At 35.9% G+C, this 18,526-nt stretch overlaps 1 protein-coding gene across 1 annotated transcript in view; it reads left to right on the top strand.

The window, feature by feature from the left end:
* The first annotated feature begins 369 nt into the window (after window positions 1-369).
* The window catches only part of opn7b (opsin 7, group member b), a 90,849-nt gene continuing 72,692 nt past the window's right edge, over window positions 370-18,526 (top strand). The window contains exon 1 of the mRNA XM_038271336.1: window positions 370-777. The gene's annotated coding sequence lies outside the window, so the exon portion shown is untranslated. The remainder of the gene's footprint in view (window positions 778-18,526) is intronic.

Here is an 18,526-nt window from a genome sequence, read left to right as displayed (position 1 = left end):
AAAAAGAGCAATGGCATACACAGCTCTATTTTATGACAGTTATAAAACTGCAATAAACTGTGCTTTTTGGCAAAGACATAAAATATTTCTTTGCACTTCAAAGTCACAGTCCCACCAGGTTGTTTTTTCTGCATCCAGGAATCTTTGTTTCCCATCATTATTCCCTTGCCTTTTCTTTTATCTTTCCCCAGAATCTTTGCCTCGGTGTCTTTCTCTTCCATGTTGTTCATTACTGTGTACGTATGCCATGTAATGCTCACAACAAGAGAATAATCTTATTCAGAAAATATTTATAGCTGTAAACCCGGTGTAAATCTACAACGGTGGGCAACAAGGACTACATGAGGTGAGAAGCAAAAAATGTGGGGCATACAGTGTTGAGACTGACAGTGTTGTGTGCCTATGTCTGAACAAGAGAGGGAGGATATGCAGTGTGGAGAATTCATGTGCTGGAAGGAGATTTAAGTGGAGAGAGAGCGAGTAGAGCAGCAGAGAAGGGACTGGAGCGAGAGTGAAAGCAGAAGACTGAGAGAGAAACAGACAAAAGGAAGAGAGAAGCAGAGAGCATCAGAGACGAGTCTGCTTCCAGCACCCGCCTGTCGGATCTCCCTAAACAGAGCTTTAGGGCTGCTGTTGCTGACTTGCGAGAGGATCCTCCCGGAGCACACACCAGAGTTCCAGCACTGTCACACACGAATGAAGGTCTGACCAGTTTCACTCTGGACCTGACACAACACCCATGAAACCCTGCCAACACTGGCATATCTTCTCATTAAGGTAAGGAAACAAAGACATTTACTGAATCTAATTGTTGTATAAACAGCATTAGACTCATTCATCATGCAATTATATAATATTATAAACTGCACCAAAACCAAAGAGATATTTGCTAATTAAAAACAAAAGAGATGTTTAACTAAGCATACTTTGTGAACTTAGGGTTGAAATGAGGCAGCTCAGCATCGGTCATGCTGTCACCGTTTCCGATGTTGATTGATGAGCACATATATCAAGCAATGACCCAAGGGTTACATCCTCCTAGTTACTCTGCTTGTACAGTTGATGCAAATGAGATCTCTGGCTGCATGCCTTGTCTCTCCTGTGTGACTTAGGCAAGCTCTATGTTCGGATGAGATGTTTTAAATGTGTAGGTCCTGGTTACAGCATACTACTCATATATTCATTATAGGTCACCTGGGCCAGATCTCAATTTTGCTTGTTGTGGATGAGAAATTGATTGAGTTTTAGCTGTGTCTTGTGGAGTGTGATAGCTCTAATAGATTTGCTATAAAAATCTATAGAAGTTTAAGTTACCTTAATGAAAAGGTAGCATGGTGCAGTCCTGTTATTGCTCTTGTGGTACATTTTCAATGAGTATGTTGCAAATGACTTTTCTACAGCGCAAATAGACCCCCCAAAGCAGGTTACCTAAATATACATGGCTCTGTAATGTGAGCTTTCACTGACAGAAACTAACCCTGGTGCAGCTTCTCTCTTTACTTTATGCATGAATTTGCTTTTACAGTTAAACCTAAAGAAATTACAAACACGAAAGCAAAAGGCAGACTGTTTTTAAACTCTAGGGTTTTAGATACTGTATACGGCACATCTCTATTTAGGGTGTTGTTCCATTTCTTAGGCACTTGCTCACTTTAGAGCTCTTTTTTTTAAACACAGACTTGAAATACTATTTCAGTCTGACAAAGACCAATAATTTTTACCTGAAAACTCCAGAAATGGTAAAAGTACACCAAGTTCTTTTGTTAGTATTCTTGTTCACTTTTTTAAGAAATCTGCCATGATTGATACACTGCATGAAGAATAATGTGTGAAAGGACTCCTCACAAATTTGATTCAACTTTCTAGAATTTCTGCTAAACAGAATTGAAAAGACGTCAGTAAATTAAAATGCAACTTTCAAGCCTTTTTGCACTCACTTTTTTAGTAAAAAAAAAAGGGTTTTATGTTGAGTGCTCATGTGTTTTAAGCTCTCACTTATTAGCAATTCAACTGCTTGGGTTGGTTTTATTTTAGACGTAAGAGCAATGTGTGATTATTGGAGAAGATAAACTTATTTATGCTGCCTGAGAGGTAATGGTTTTTAAAAGGATGTAAAGCACGGTTTGGCAGAACAGACATCTCAATATCTTCTGATGTTTGATATTCTGCATGACCCTGCCAGCCGCAATAATAATTAGACAGCCGTCTCTAATATCCAACATTAGAATACTGAGCTTATCACTTGCCTGCTGTCATTATTGCTGCGGGAAATTTGTAATACCCACTGCTCCACGGCAAATTTATTTTAGAGTCACGTGATGGTCAGGGCCAGAGTGGGAGTTCAGCAGAGAAACTGGATCTTAAAGCAAGTGACAAAGATACTCTTGTAACATTAATTTTTTTTTCTTTTAACAAAAATTTAGAGAATGTAGAAAAATAGTACCGTTCCGGAAGTTAATGCTCCTGCAGCAGTTTTGAATTTTCTTTGAATATCACATTCATTTTCATTGGATGAAAATCCTAATTCAAACTAAAAAAGTTAGAAATAGATGTCATTTTAAATTAAGGTTGCATGATTTATCGCAAATATATAACCATCCTGATGCCATTTATCAATTTATCATCTTCACCTTTATTTGAGAGTAATTCCTCTATTCGGTTAGCTAGAAGAAGCCTCCTATATGTTTCCCTTGCTTTGAAAAAAAACTCAGATTTGTTGGTATTGAAGCGTTTCTGTTAGGGAAACTACATTTGGAGGAAACTAGGGGATCAACCCTCCAGTCTGACGGTAAGGATGAAAACTAAGACAGCAAAAGGTAATGTTCTATATAACAAGAGCATGTCATTTAAAAATTGTATCTAATTATACATGGTGTTAATTCAGCATTTTACAGATATCCTTATTATAACTGTATTTATTATGATGATTTGAACTAGAAGGAATTCATTTTTTATCACTATTTGAAATACATTTGTTTCTGTAAGAGGTATAACACATTTTCTTTAAATGTTTATCAAAAGATGACACCTAGGCCAACACTTACTTATACGTACTATAATAGATGTAAGAATTTGTTACTTTTTTTTTTAAGTTGTCACCTTATAAAGCATTGTTCACAGATTGTAGCCTGGGAAACAGTGAATATTTTTTAAAAATAAATATTATTTCACCTACAGAGATAGAAGAGAAAAAAAAATACAAAGAAAGAAATAAAGAGATAAAGTGGACTACTTTTGGTAAATTGTGATTTAGCTTTTCTGACATTTCTTAGCTTTTGACTGTATGTATCTATGTGTGGCATGACATGGCATGATGCAAGTGTCCCAGTGCATGCCTCTGTTTAATAAAGTAGGCTCAGGCATTTGTCTTTTTATATATAACACATGACATAACCCATAAAGAGCCACTCTGTAATACTGTAGAGCCAGGTTCTTACCAGTATGAGGAAAGGCCTGAACCCACAATTAATCAGGTTTATGGAACAGCTGAAGGAGAAGTCCCTTCTGAATTAGAAAAGGTGATGTTTTATTGGCTGCAGTCCACTGGGTGAGCAGGATTCTGCTGCCTTCTAGATGGATTACATGTACTCATTTTTTCTCGGACAATATTTCTTTGATTTCAATCCTTTTTTTTACTTTTTTTGCTGCTGAAAAAAAACATTTCCTTTTAAAGGGTTAACACTGTATTATATAAAAACAACAACAATACAGCTCTAATTTATTTTTGCCGTACAATACTTTAACTTCTCATTGAACATCGGTTTAAGTGGAAGAGGCCACTAACATAGTGTAGGAGTGAAGATTAAAGGGAGGTTTATCATCATTCCCTTGTAGGTACCTATTATTGGATGTATTTGCTTCACCTATATTCAGCGTTATGCAGACCTTTATATCAGCTTACATTTAAACCACCTATATCTCACAGTTTCAATGATTCATTTACATGAAATGTTTGATATCTGAGTGATGCCTTTTATTGAAAGAAAGGCTTCTAATTGAAAAAAGGCTTTAAAGACTACAACAATTTGAGTATTTACTGAAATTCTAAAGTATTGATATAAGCTCAAATTATTTTTTCCTTTCAGTTTAGAATAAAAAAAAAGGTGAATTCTTTTACCATAAAATCTAAATAATATTAATCCCTGAGGGTCCCTGGTATGAAGTTCCAGTCCAAGTCTACAATTTTGCCTAAGAGATAAAAAGTTAAGAGTAAAATAATGCAAACAGCTCAGCAGGCAGCCTTTGTATGCAGGCAGAATTATTTTCCCTTTTTCACTTTTGATGTCCATTTACATATTAGAGTGTGTCTACTTAATGTATTGTAATTGTTTTATTGTTAATGTATGTACGTTCTTTTACTCTTATTTTTTTAGGGTAACCTTTCTCATCTGTCTGTAGAGTCAACGTGGAAAATAGTCTAGTGGCTAACTTTGGCATATTGACAGAGAGACTATTTATATCTACTGTCCTGGAAGTAAATCTAAATCTAAAAGCTATACTGTATATAACAGCCTATGCTGTCGGTTTATGTAATCTTGGCTCCAGATATAAACTAATCCTCTATCCATTTAAATATTATTAAAGATTTAATTTTCTTCAGAAACTGAACTAAGTGAAACACGTTATGTAGATTAAGTATACATGGACTGATGTTTTCTAGGCTCCAATTCAGTTATTTTAATGACTTCCGACTGAGATTTCAGAGAAACTGTCATTTACGAATAGAATATTACACCAGACCAAGATAAAATGTAATTAAAAAAATTACATTAGAAAATTTCTTGAAAACATTCTATAGGTTATTATTTTCAAAAGGTATTTTAATTTTTTTTTTTTTTCATACAAATAACATTTATAGAGACATATATTCTTTATTAAACATGACTCTATGTTAACTTTTAGAATGAGGTATTGGTTCCAGTACAGATCAGATGGCACCATCATCATCTTAAAGGTGTGTTAAGAAAGCAGTTTGAGATTATTTGAGCATGGTGCAGTTAAAATCTGAGGATGGGTATTCCTTCTGTCCTTTGACTTGGACAAGGTCAGGAATGATTCTGATAACAGGCTGTTGCATTTAAACAATTTCAGAGGGGCCAAAACTGTTCTAAGAATTTTTTTCCTGAACAATTTTATCACCATTTGCAGGCTGGACTGTTCATGTAGAACAGAATCAACGCATATTGTTCATCCAATTCTGACCCTATCATCTGAATGCTGCATGGTCTGATCTATCACTGTTGTTGAGATTGTTCAATTATAGACTCTGCTTTTTATTTACATGTCTATTAAAAGCCACAAGTTATTAAGCACTCTGTGCTGTAAATAAATAAGGAGTTTGGTTGATAAAATTTGTAACATTTTAAACTTGACATAGAACGTACATTTTTTTTTTGTATTTCTTAAAATGTACATTTAGAAGCAGTTAATTGTTGCACAACTTTTTTACCAGGCAATATTTTTTTGCTTTGTTTTGATCAAATAAAAAACTTTCACATAAATAAAAGATGAAAAAAAAGATAATAAATTGTTTAAATTAAACATACAATTTTAACTTTATTAGGTCTAAAGTTTTTCGTAACCATGGGCCTCCAGCCCAACAGGCACACAATGGGGTTTTTCCAACCAAAGATGGCATTGTGCCTCTACCAAAGTTTTTTTCAGTCTTTGATTTTGTCTCCATAATCAGAAAAACTCGAGGACCCTTAGCAAAGAAAGCCCGTACTGGTGTTTAACAAAGGACACTTCATTTGAAAACTCACTTATCCTCTACAGGGAGAATAAATTGTACTGTCCATTTACAAACCTGATCTTACCGAACCATCAGGATATTATTTTGTTCTGCCACTATCTGTTTTCCATCCATTGTGTGGTTGAATATGAGGTGAAGCATACAAAGCTGCTATTGAAAAATCTTCTGGGTTTTTCCCCTTAACATTGATGATGCAGCAATTTTTTTAGCTTTTACCGTAACTTCAGGCAAGAGATGTTTGTTTTCATGGTCTCCTGTGAGTATACTGGTTCTAATCTCTTCCTTACTAGGTGTGTAAGGGATGTCTGAATAGATGTGTAACTATGTCCAGCCTAGGCAGCATCACTCAGGATTTCATATATCTTTTTCATTGATTTTTGCTATCTTTTAGATTTTGGAATTTTTCTATATATGTATTATATACCTTATATAAATACATAATATACCTTATATACTATGGTGGAAGTCGTAACAGGCATAAATTCATTACGATTGATTTATTCAATAATTCCCTTGACTAATTATTTTTTTCTCTTTTGGGGTTAAGTAAATTTCAGTTCTCAAAATGCAATATTTATGTGAAGGTTGTATAGCAACATGTATAAATCATACATGTTTAAATTTTAAATTAGTCCTGAGGGGAAGACGAGACTCAACCTAAACAGCATTTTAATGCATTCTCTATGTGCATTTTATCTGAACTAGATCCAGTTTTTAAGCAGGGCACCACTGTGCTGCAGAGATGCAAGGTTTTCATCACAGCGTTTGTCACAGCTGTGTAACATTCATTAACCCTGTCATGACTTTGATTTTTTGTACTTATCCACCGTGAGGAAAAAAATCCTGTTTATTTTACCACAGGGTGATTGAACAAAGAGTAAAAATCTAAATTAGTTTTGCTCTTTAGTTAACATTAAATAAGAAAACCGACAGCACTGTTCATTGAACACTGACTGCCGTGCTGCTGAGGCTCAGTGGAGCCTGGCACTTTTCCCTTTCTCAAGTAATTGAAAATACTTTTTTGTGAAAAGAAGCGCTTCGCTGCGGGTAGTATCCTGTAAAAATAATTAAAGAGGAGGCACATTATCAGTGTCGGCCGAAGAAGCTCAGCGTGTAGCTTTGCTGGGAGGGGAGTTTTTGTTGCTTGGACAGCTTATTGTACCAAAACAAGCTGAAATTATAGCTGCAATACTATGATTCTTTCTCAGAATTTGCACAGTCAAATGATACATACATGATGGAAATTTCTTACTGTGGTTTTATATGAAAAAAAAAATATCGTTCTTAAGCAATCAAATTATCATTCAATAAACATATTTGTATAGACTGATCTCATTCCACAAGATCCTGTAGTTTAAATCAACACAATGTGGCGAGTTTAATCTAGCTGCTGTTAGCACATATTGTTATGTGGGAAATTAAGTATATTATTTAACTATGAGAGACAGGGTAAGGGCTGCAGGGTTAACTTGCTGTTTTATTTATGTTTGAGTCATTTCATTTGAAGTTAAGAGTGAGTAAATGAAGTTCTCCTGCAGCAATGAAGGAGTTAGAAAGAAAGAAAGACATATCTGGATCTTTCCCCTTGGTTACATACAGTACCACTTAAACTACATTCAAACATTTGTAAAAATCTAAATTGTTTCCTAAGATCTGGAACTTGTATTGACTAGTAAATTTAGGTTTAACTTGACATATGTGTGGATATCTGTTATAAAGTTGACTTGTCCTTGCAAAATTTCCTGATTTTTGTTTCATTAACAGTCTTAGCTAATTTCTGAATTTGCAAGGGAAAGAATTTATGTAATGCTACTAATGAATCAGTCATAATTGGAATAAAACAAAACCAACATTGATGTTACTAAGCTTTTGTTACATACCGTTTACAACAGTAGATTTCCCTAGCATAGATTAGGTCAAATCATATCTATTTGGTGAGGCAGCAGGAGGCCAACAGAAACACTGAATAGCTGCAAAGATTTCTGAATATTTCAAAAAAAAATTTTTATTATTATTATTTTTTTCCCTGCTCATTTGCAGGAGGATTCTGTACCCACATTGAGCCATAGTGGCAGCATCAAGATCTGAAATTAATTTGCATCAGATGAGAGTGACGATTACTGAGGTGGATTAAATTATAATTTAATATAAATACCGGCCAGTTTTGACAAAATTTCAAGGTGACTGCTGTAAAGCCGAAGATTTAGAGATGTCAGTTCTTCAGCATCACAGTGAGAAACAGAGGAGGCATATATTATTATAAAGTGGACATGTAATGGTGCGTTCACACCAGTGTCTAAATTTACGCCGATCAGGGTGGATTTACATATTTTCCCTATGCAAACCTTGCAGTCAAGAGTGGTAAGGCGGCCACTGGTGAAATTCACGCAGTGAGAGTGTTCGCCCCTTCATCCTCATCACATGCTATGTACTTGACAGGTGGTGACCACTGAAGTTGAAAAATCAGAACTTTTCTCTTAAATCGTGTTGCAGCAACCAATCAGGGGCTTGTTGTGGTTGTGACAGAGGTTAAATACATGCAGCACAGACAAAGGTTTTTTCAGTCAAAATGTAATATAAAGAAAATAACATCGTCAAAGGATAAAATAAGGGATGCTCTTAAGAGGTTTCGAGGTGGCTTTTTTAAAAGTTGTTTTCATTTAGCCCTAGAAGGACTGTACGTTAGCTTCCCTTACCTCCAGTGCAAACCCTGGCTAACCATTGCCTCCCCCCAGCTCTGGTGCTTGGCTAGATAGAAGGAGGTTCCCCTGAATCAATCATTCAGATGCAGCTTTGGATAAACCAAAGGGGACAACTTTTTAAAATTTTAGTTTCTATTGCTTTGGTGTTTAGGACATGGTAATGTTTAAACTTCTCTGACCATCTGACCACTTTTTAAGTGTTTCTGAGGCTTTACCAAAAGTTTTGCATATAGAACTATTTAGCAGCAGTCTATAATGTTATGTTTCATCTGTGCTTTTGTTGTGAAGTCCAAATAGTGAGATTTGACAGGAAATACAATAGAGTGCTAGGGGTAACAGCCAAATGGAGGGATCTGGGAGGCTGATAAACTACTAAATATTGTGAAACAATCATACAACTCACTAAATACAATAAGGTAAACATGCACACTCTTATATTATATATCAGCACAGAAATTACATATATTATGCAAAAACTTTATATTCAGAAACAAGTGCAGTGCTAATGTCTGGTTGGATGGTGACATCATTGGCCGACAGAAAAAGATATTATATGTTACACATGTACAAATATGCAATAAAGTAGCACCATCAGTTCAGATCATAATGGGGGGTGGTGACCTCTGGGTGACCTATACAATAATGTTTAACAAAACAAGCACAAATTATAACTTTAACTACAAAAACCTGCCCTAACTACGCATTTACCATTCAGCAATTGCTGACTTTAGGAAATCACTCAGGACAAACCATTATGTGTGATGCACCTTAAGAAGCAGATTGATTTACAATTACAATTATATAAATGTGATATAATGCAGAAATTGTTTTGAAAAGAGGAATTGCAAAATTTTGAGTCACTGACAGCTCTGAAAAAGCTCAAATCAACATAAAATGTTAATAAAAGAAAAAAACAAATGACTTTAAAATGCTCTGAGAAGGACAGAGGAACTTTTTCAGCTCATTAGTTGAATCATTAATCATGTCAGACAGCATCCATCTGTTCTATATGTTGAATCATCTCACCAACCGTCTCCTCTTTCAACGACACTAAATCTTAATCTTCCAATATTACCTGAGGGGCTCCGTGGTTATTGAACTACTCTTAATCTATGCCCAGGATATTCAAAATTCTCCCCAATCACTTCTTCACCCTAGTTTTCACTCTCAGTTTAGGTATCAAGACACAAAATAAACACAAAATTCCACTATGTTGACTTCTAAATGTCTTGCAGGCAGGTAGGATTAATGGGTATTTTAAAGGCACACTATGCAACATTTTTCAGTTAATTAATGTGTTCCATAACGTTTTGGATGATTAAATGAGTAATTTCAGGTTAAACAAAGGTATTCTCGGCCGCCCTGGTGGTCTGTGGGGGAAATACTGCACTTGCAATTGCAGGAGCAACGACCCGCACCCACAGGCTCAGAAGTCTCGTGAGAGTCAGTCTTGCTTTACGGCGAGAACTGCTACACCCCCCAGTTAAAAGCATGCTCGTTGCTAGCAAAATCTCGTCTGCTGCTTCATTTTTGCTGCTTGTACCAGTTAGTTCTGACGCGCGGCTGAAGCAGCTTTGCTGCTCTGGCTGCGCGGTGCAAAAGTGTGTCTGACGCGCGTTGGACGGAGCTTCACTATCCTTTCTCTGCCTTGCAGCTATATTTGCTGTGATCAGTGGGAATAAAGTAGTTTTAATATGTTTTTAAGTGAGAAAATACACCTGAAAACGTAATCAGTGCAGTCAGTTCATTCAGATTATTGTCCTGCCTTCCATATTTTTTCTGTCGGAGCCGCTCAGACCTCCACATACCAGGTATGCGCCAACAGCAGGGATCCCGTCATCAGCAGCCTCTGGCCGGGTTGCCTCCTCGCAGTTCACCGCGGCAGCTGGTAGGTGTTTTTCATCTAAATAATCCAAACTGCATATTCTGCCGGCAGATTTCTGCATTTTCAGTTAATTTAGGCGTCAATAAACTGTTTAAGAGGAGTGATCATCAGCGCTGTGTCTCTCTCCCTGCGTCAGATGCTTAAACGCGCTGCTTCAGCTGCTCAGACGTGCTGCACCTGCATCTCAAAACGCGCCGCGGGACCTTTTGCTGCGCCTTGACGCGCGTCAACCATTGACTTTGCATGTAAACTCGCTGCTTCTGTCGCGCCAGCTACGTCCAGTGTGAACGCAGCATTAGTCATTCGCTGCTAAGCTCAAAACAACCGCGCCTGGCTTGACGGAGAAACCAGGAGAACAGCTGTGCATATTTACGACAGTGCAATTTTACTTTCGCCCTCTGGGGGGAGCCTCGCTGGAAAATCAACACCGGTTGCATAGTGTACCTTTAACATAAGTCAAGCCAGCAATAAAGAAAAAAGCAAGACTGAGAAAATTGATAGAGTGAAAACTATCCGCAAAAATGTAAAGCACAAGATGCATCAGGAGCTAAAGAAGGCAGGCAACAGGAGATTCCAACAGTCACTGAGCTGAACAGTATGTATACTTAACTGTGTGATTAGTGGAGGAAAGATAGGTGAGTGATTATAACAGACAGTAGCTGGAATAGGGAGATAAGTTTAGTATAGGAGAAACAAAATATTATGAAAGCCTATGCTGTGTCAGAATTAGAAGAAAATGTTAGGGATACAGAGATACCATTATGTTGAGAATCACTATCAACTTTAGACAAAATGTATGTAATTTATGAATTCTTACAAAGCTAAGGTTTAGTGTCCCGGGAAAAAACAATAGCGTTTGGGAAAAATTACTACTTGTATTGAAATCCCTGGTGATGAAAAGGCAGATAAAATATCAAACGAGCCTTTAAGCCAAATTGCTTTAATTATTCAAATCAAATGATCAAGGAAAAGGGTGAGAAAAGAAAGAAATGATGAAATTGGTGCAACAGCACTGGAAGGATGCAACGAAAGGGAGACAGCGCTCCATTTATTCCAGTAAAACAGGCAACTGGTGTTTTCAGATGGTGCTCACAAAATGAAAAGTCATAATATGTTGATATTTAGTAGGACGTATGAAGCAGTGAGAAGGGCTTTGGCAGAGATACGGGAAGATTCAAATACAAAATGTATGTTTACAGATTGCTCTTAGAGAGGGGAATGTGGTTCTTTCATTTTATTTTCTTCATATTACTGAACTTTATTAAAGAAAATACTGTGTTCTGGCAAGTTAGGATGAAATTAAAGAACTTTAATTGCCAGGTTTGTGTGCACAAATAATGAATTTGACTTTTTATCTACTGATTGGGTTGTAATAGTGTTAAAACAACCACAGTATTAAGAACAAAAAAGGATTAAAAGGAATAAACTGGTGTTGATGGTTTTTGAGTAGAAAGGATGCTCCCCAGCTTTACATGGTGCTGCAGATCCATAGAAAAGTTGAGTACTCTGCTCTAGTTAAGCTGATAATAGTTAAGATGACAATGGTTCATTTATAATACATACTGTATAGATAAAATGCTAGAAAAATGCTTTCCATAAAAATTCAAAAAAAAATTCAAAAAATATCCACTGGACTTGGTTTTCAAGATTTGAAGACGTTTCGCCACCTCTCCAGGAAGCTTTCTCAATTCAAATGTCTGGATCCGCAGTGAGTTTGAGTCTTATATAGACAACGCCTTGTATCGCTTGGAAACATGCAATGGTAACCGATGAATGGGTCGTTAGTTCCATCGTTAGCCTGTAATATCTGAACCTGTCTATGATTCTAGGGGTCGGTCGTTAAAGGGGGGATAGCCATTAAGGGGGGGATTGTCTCCTGTAATACCTGAAACCTGTCTATGATTGTTAAGGGTTGGTCGTTAAGGAGGTATTGTTCACCGGCTGGGGCGGGTAGGTCCCTCGTTCCTCTGTGATGGGGTGGGGGGTTTGGTGATATCTGGAAGGGATCATGTCTATGATTGAATTGTATGTTTTTGGAAGCTGGAATCTGAGTCCACCACCTCTGTTTAAAGTTGGTTTTTCTCTCTTAACATAGATGGCTTCCTTCACGCCCCTCTCAAACCACCTATTTTCTTTATCCAGAATATGGACATTCTGGTCCTCAAAAGAATGTCCTTTGTCCATAAGGTGTAGGTGTACTGCGGAGTCTTGTCCAGAGGCGGCCGCTCTTCTGTGTTGGGCCATGAAAAATAACCACTAGAAAAATGCTTAAAAAAAGTTATAGAAATATATTATCAAATGTTACAAAATAAGTTTAACATAAAACAACTTAAGAAAAGCTAAACGTATGAAACCTAAAGAACTGTATCAAAACATAGCCCAACTGCTTAATTTAATTAAGTGAATTAAGTGAATTTTATCTAAAATATACCCTGAAGATTTTATAATCTTTAACTTTTAATCAAATTGATAGATTATATTCAAATTATCTTTAAATGTCATGATGTTCAATGTGTAAGTTTGCTGCCTCTTTGCCAGAACTCCCTTGAAATACAGGTTTTTAATCTCAAGTTCCCTTTCCTAGCTAAAAAAATGGTAAATAAAAAATAAATACCTAACCTGTGTCTCAGTCGCAGAAAAGAAATTACGTTTAGCTTAACGGTAGACTTCTTCTCCAGACTGAAGTAGTGAGCTCTTAATACTTAGGCACATTTTTCATTTTTGGTTTCCCACTAAAATGTATTAATAGAGATGCTGCGATACAATTATCTCTCTATTAGGGGTGATACATGATGCGGACGTCACAAAATAAAGCTGTTACTCTATGGGGAAAAAAATATATATCCTTTTAGTTTTTAAAAACAGTGAATAATTTTTAGACAGCACTTAATGTGGTGCCTTGATTTATATCCAACAATGATTAAATCCCATAGTTAGTATGCAATAACACACATGGCTAAAATGTTCTTGATTTTTTTTCCCCAGAAGTTTATCATTCTGTTAAGAGTAGGGCTTAACTTTCGCTTGAAGAGCTTTGATGTGAATTCGATTCTTTTTAAAATGCAACCTATTGTTGAAATTAATAAGAAAGAACTTTATTTTTGAATTCTGTGTAAAAGATATAAATTGGTGTGCTATCTAAATCTGTTTACCTGGCAGAGCCTTGATCATTTTGTGGTTACAGGTTGCATAAAACGTCCTACAAAAAGAAGAACCCCACTTTAATTATACTGGCAACTCACTTTTTTTTTTTTTATGTCCACTTTATATGATTTAATGCATATTAAATGAACAAGTTTTAACACAGATCTAGTCTCTGAGGTGTCAGGGGGGTTTTTTGTATTATTTTTTTTGTATAATATTTTATTCTAATTCCAAGAAATGTCACTAAATAAATATGGTTTAGTTCTAAAGCTGAAACTCTGAGAAACTCTATTATTGTAGAACAACTAGGCACATATCCAGCATATTACGCTTATGTCTGGGTATTGACATTTTGCCACTAATTGCACGATGTTAATGAGTTCTTGCAAATGTTATAGGGTGGCAACAGTAATTACGATAAATGGATTCTAAGTTCACAGACATATGGCACTAATGTGACACAAAAAATATGTAGCCTACCAGCTTATTAAAGACTGTATTAAAAAAACATCTGATAGCTTTGGAAATTTTTGACTTTTATGAAAAAAAGTTGTGTTTTAAAGCAAAATCCCAAAAAAACTTTGCAAAACACCTGTTTAAAAGGATAAAACAATTTATTTAAAAGCCGGCTGTGACAGGTACACGTCACTCCTGCCATTTGATTTGCTCTCACTGAAGTGACACAAACCAGAAGTTTAAAAATAAAAGTGTGACTGCAACAGTATGCTGCTATCCAGACTAAGCAGCTGCTCTATCCACAACTTAGTTGGAAGCACATTGTGTTTGGCTTTGGTTTCCTAAGAACCAGTCGCTTTCTTTTTTTTAAATGTCCAATAGAATATCAATTGATGTTTTGTGCTATTCAGCCTTATGATGTATTGTATAGAATAGTTGATAATATGATACATAACAAGTGGAGGTACATACTTTAAGGATAGGTAGCAAGTTATGACTGAAGATCAGTCTTATAAGTAGTTGAAACTTCTATCATCACACCACCCTGAAGGCAAACATTCATTGGCTTATGTGATGTTTGTGTGTGCATCAATAGGCCAGTGTGATTATCTGCAAGTGGTCATTCCCCGAGGGGTGATTGACCTCGAATGACAAGCACCCAAATGTCAGCCATTCTTACTAACATGTACTTCATGACTAATATATGACACTGTCTCCCCTGACTGAGGCTCTATATACAACATTGATGTGGCATTTAACACAGATGTCACATAAAAATCACAGACAACTTGTCATTTCAGTTTAGTCATATGTGTGAATTCATGAAAAATAAAAAGTAAAAAGCTTGTTTTCTTCTTAAAGCCTTTTCAGAAACACCATTTTCTGCAAATGCTGCTGTATTTTGTAAGTAGTTCTTAGTATTTTCTTGCATGCAGAAAATAAGTGATCAATAGGAGATGGATGGATGGATGGATGGATGGATGGATGGATGGATGGATGGATGGATGGATGGACAGGAAAAGCAAAGCAGTGATCCTCTTTGAGCCTCACAAAAACAACAAACAACTCTCACTGCTCATCTGTTACCCAATTAAACCATCCCACAGCATTTATTGCTGTGATTTCTTTTTCTTCAAACTTAGTTGCCATTATATTTCTAATATAAGCCTATTAAAATCCTCTATCTGTTCTGGTTTGAAGAGCTGCTCAGCAGTCTGGTCATAAAGTGGGGCTGACTTTGTAGCTGCCTTTTTTGTTGTTATAATTTTTAAACCTTTTATAATCTGTCCGGGTCAAATGTGCGACAATTTGTGGGGCACAGAGACAAGTGAAAAAAACCTGCAAATATCAGGATCCGCTCACTCTGCGTAGTCAAAGCCTCTCTATATGCAGTCAGTGGAAAAAAATCAGAATGGAGATAAAAAAATTCATGAGCAACCTGTCTGGCCTTAAAGTTTATATTTGGAGATGAAATCTTATAAACAGCATTAAAAAAAAATCAAACCAAAGCAACATCTCACAGGAGAAAGATAGAATTCAAACCCATCTTCTTAAAATACCAGTCAAAGGCTGTGGGGCTTTTTCATTTCATATTGCATGTAGCTTTCTGTTAGACTCAAAAGATATTGAACATGAAGGAAACATACCCTGATTGTGATAAATAAATCAGGGATCAGAAAAAAAAATGTTCACCAGCGTTATCCAGAGAGACAAATTCAATTTTTTTTCTATTCAAATCCTTTTCATAAGTTTACATAAAAACACGCAAACTGTATTTTTATACAAAACATTTGTTCTACCACAATGCCAAAATAAGCAATTATTTTGGATATTACAAAGAAATACCATAAAGCCCCTCTTGCATTCATCACTATCTTTTTCTATTCATATTAACTTTGTATTTATTATTTTATAAATAACACTTATTTATCCTCCTGACTTTGGCTTTGAAGATAGCAGAAGATGCATGGTCCTTTTGTTGTGTCTGCTTCTCATCTCATGACTTTGAGGTTTGAAAGATTACATCGAGTCACTGTGTTGCATTCTCTCTGAAACTGAGCCTCTTATGTCTGCCTGATACAGAGCTTGATTCACTGCCACCTGCAACGTGTGATTATGACGCAGTGTGAGGTCTGAGGATGGCACAGCAGGAGGTTGTTTAAGATGTGAAGAGGTCCAGCACTTCAAAATGAAATTTAAAACAGATCACAAAAGCAGAATGAAGGATAGAAAACAAGAGGAATGCATCAAGTATTGTGATCATTGTTGTTGATGAAGCATTCAGGCTAGGGGCAGATGTATGTAGTTTAACAATAACAATAACACCGTGAGGACTTGACCACTGCTACTTGTTTACAGCTCTCCAGCACATCCTGTTCCGAGGAGTAAAAAATGTCAAGCTTGGGAGATCTCTCATTCCAGCATTGCTTTCATTGATTTGTGTTGACATGACAATATGTCCGAAAGTGTTTCAGGGGATTTTTATAACAGTTTTTTTTCTAATGTGCTGTTGGTACCATGTACATCAACAAAACATACTTTTTTCACTATGGATGGTTTATTTATTCAAGCAATAATAAGCACTATGTTTTTTTTTTTTTTTCTCCGATTAATATTTACTGTATGGCAAGTTTGTGCAAAACTTAATTATGAGATGGACTGGGATGGGATGGAGCAAGACATGGATAGAGAGATTGGGGAAGTCAACTTAAATTGCATTTGTCTATTGCGATTAAGTAAGAAAGAAAAAAAAATCTATTGATCGATTGTTTAGACCCTCACCTTGACACATGTTGGGATTTCTTAGAATGATCAGGAGAGTGTTGCTGAGGAGAGGATCCTGACTTGTTATCACTATGAGCTCAAATAAGCAGTAGATGAATCTCTGTGTTGCTCATAGCAATATATATATTTCTTTTATTTGTTTTTTTTATATATATCTTGATAAGATGTCAATTAAAGGTAAAAAAAAGAATTAACATTTTTTAAATATTTATTTTGCAGGACCATCATTTAGTGAAAGAATTTCTCAAGGAATCCATAAATAATTTAGCTAAAAAAACTGCTCAGCTCACTCTCTACTGAACCATTTTTAACGTGACACCGAGTTCTTAGGCTAAATGACCAGCCTGGCTATAGCCTGACTGACAACACAAGCAATGGTCAGATTAAGCAGAAGGTGTGGAATGATACAGCCAGCAGGCTCAACCAAAGTAACCTAGAAATACAGATGCTCTTCAGCTGTAGAACACTAGACTGTTGACACCTACAAACATACTGTTGTATTTCAATAATATCACATTTCTTTTGTGCTATTTTAAAGGGCCAGTCAGTTAAAACAGGTGATGTAAGTCTGATTGCTGAAATCCTGAAAAACATGGATCCAGCAACGATACTTTGACACATTTATTGCCCAGCAGAAATACACATTAATAGGGTAGACAGTTGGATATAATCCCAATCTCCAACTGATGCATCCAGTGTAAGTAACAATTCATTATTCACATTTGATGCTTCAAAAACAACATTTCTAATGATAGATCTAGTTTTGGAATATTATGATAAAGTAATAACATAGATCCAAAGCAATCTTATATTGTGTTAGAATATTTGGTATATATTTATGTAACTATGTTGAGCCGAACTGGTAAAGTTAATGGTATTATTTAGTAGTAAACTGTAGCTTGCATAGTGAATAATGACAAAATTCATAAACTGGATCTTTAAATGTTCAATGAAAACCAATTAAATTTAGTTTTGTAGAAACATGTCTCAGAACTTTCTTTCACAAAGAGGTTTCACTCTAGAGAAGAACATCTTTCTTTACTGGCCTAGTTTTAAAAGCACAAAGTTATAGTGTGTGTGTGGCTATGCCAAATAAAAGCAATAAATTTGGGTCAGGGAAGCTGTTTGTGCAATCTCCTCACCCCTGACCCCACTCGTGATTGTTTGGGAAGTTTTCTGTTGCTTGCAATTCCAGTCAGTGATACTGTTTGTTTTTGTTGAAATAGCTGTTTGCCTAAGAATTTTGACATTCTTAATGAGTCTAGGCTTATTCTATTTCAACTGTTGAATATTAAAATCCGAGTAAAAGAGCTTTCGGAAATTGCACTAAATAACAGCAGATAGCTTTTGATCAAGTTGAGTTTTACTGGATATTTTCTTTTTGGGTCTTCTACAGTTATCGTTTCCACAACGCTTCATGTCCTGTAATTTGTAATATGAAGGTGATGCGTAGGATTTGTAAGCATCTCAGCTTTTTTTTTGTGTGTATATGCAACTTTATGCCTTGCAGCATTCTCACCATATTACCCCAGATAGATTTCCCAGCTATGTTTTTTCTAACTTAATTACTTGCCCAGTTCTCAAAACAGTGCCTCGAGGTTCCCGTCACTTTGACATTTTTCCAGAAATTGGAATGAAACGAAATAATAGATTTATCTTGTTGTTTTTATAGCAAAATAGTATGCGTATTCCTTTAAAGGTTCAAAATGTTAATTGTAAAATATCTGGGAAGCAAAACAAGAATTAATAATCCAACTTGTGTACTTTATTCCCAAGACTATATATTCACATATTATTCAGCAG

This window comes from Cyprinodon tularosa, unplaced genomic scaffold (assembly GCF_016077235.1).
Source record: "Cyprinodon tularosa strain WSP-4 unplaced genomic scaffold, ASM1607723v1 ctg8, whole genome shotgun sequence".
Classification (NCBI taxonomy): domain Eukaryota; kingdom Metazoa; phylum Chordata; class Actinopteri; order Cyprinodontiformes; family Cyprinodontidae; genus Cyprinodon; species Cyprinodon tularosa.
This window is presented reverse-complemented; position numbering and strand designations above follow the sequence as displayed.